General features: G+C 37.7%; 1 non-coding gene across 1 annotated transcript; it reads left to right on the top strand.

Moving 5' to 3' along the window:
• Window positions 1–217: 217 nt before the first annotated feature.
• Window positions 218–323, top strand: LOC128280341 (small nucleolar RNA R71). Its single transcript, XR_008270521.1, has one exon. It is a non-coding gene; the product is annotated as a small nucleolar RNA R71 (small nucleolar RNA).
• Window positions 324–702: the final 379 nt, after the last annotated feature.

The raw sequence follows: 702 nt of genomic DNA, 5'->3' as shown, positions 1-702 counted from the left end.
CATAGTGACCAAGTCGACATTATAAACACCGGTTGTTTTCGTTGGTTTTTTCCTCATAACTTGCCACTGATAGTTATTCAGTGACATCTCCTCTATAAACTCATAAGCATCTTTAGGTGTTTTATTATTGATGGTTCTGCCAGCAGCTGTGTCAACCATTTACCGAGTCAAAGGATTCAGGCCATTATGGAACATTTGAACCTCAAGCCAAAGCGGTAACCCATGGTGAGGGCACCTTCTCAGTAAGTCCTTGGATCTCTCCCATGCATTGTAAAGAGTTTCTAAGTCTATCTGCACAAACAAAGAGATATCATTATGTAATTTGGCCGTTTTAGTCGACGGGAAATATTTTAATAGAAATTTTTCGGTCATTTGTTCCCAAGTAGTGATTGACCCTCATGGTAATGAGTTCAACCACTGTTTAGCTTTGTTCCTCAATGAAAAAGGGAATAATCAAAAATAAATGGCATCATCAGAAACACCATTAATTTTAAATGTATCGCAGTTCTAAAAAGTTTGCTAAGTGAGCGTTGGGATCCTCATCCTGCAAACCATCAAACTGAACAAATTGTTGTATCATTTGAATAGTGTTAGGTTTTAGTTCAAAAGTATTTACAGCTACAGTAGGTCTAACTACGCTCGATTCAGTTCCTGTTAAAGAAGGTTTAGCATAATCATGCATAGTGCGTGGAGCAGGATTTT

This window comes from Gossypium arboreum, chromosome 8 (genome assembly GCF_025698485.1).
Source record: "Gossypium arboreum isolate Shixiya-1 chromosome 8, ASM2569848v2, whole genome shotgun sequence".
Classification (NCBI taxonomy): domain Eukaryota; kingdom Viridiplantae; phylum Streptophyta; class Magnoliopsida; order Malvales; family Malvaceae; genus Gossypium; species Gossypium arboreum.
The sequence above is the reverse complement of the archived record's forward strand: the minus strand, read 5'-3'. Positions and strand labels throughout refer to the sequence as shown.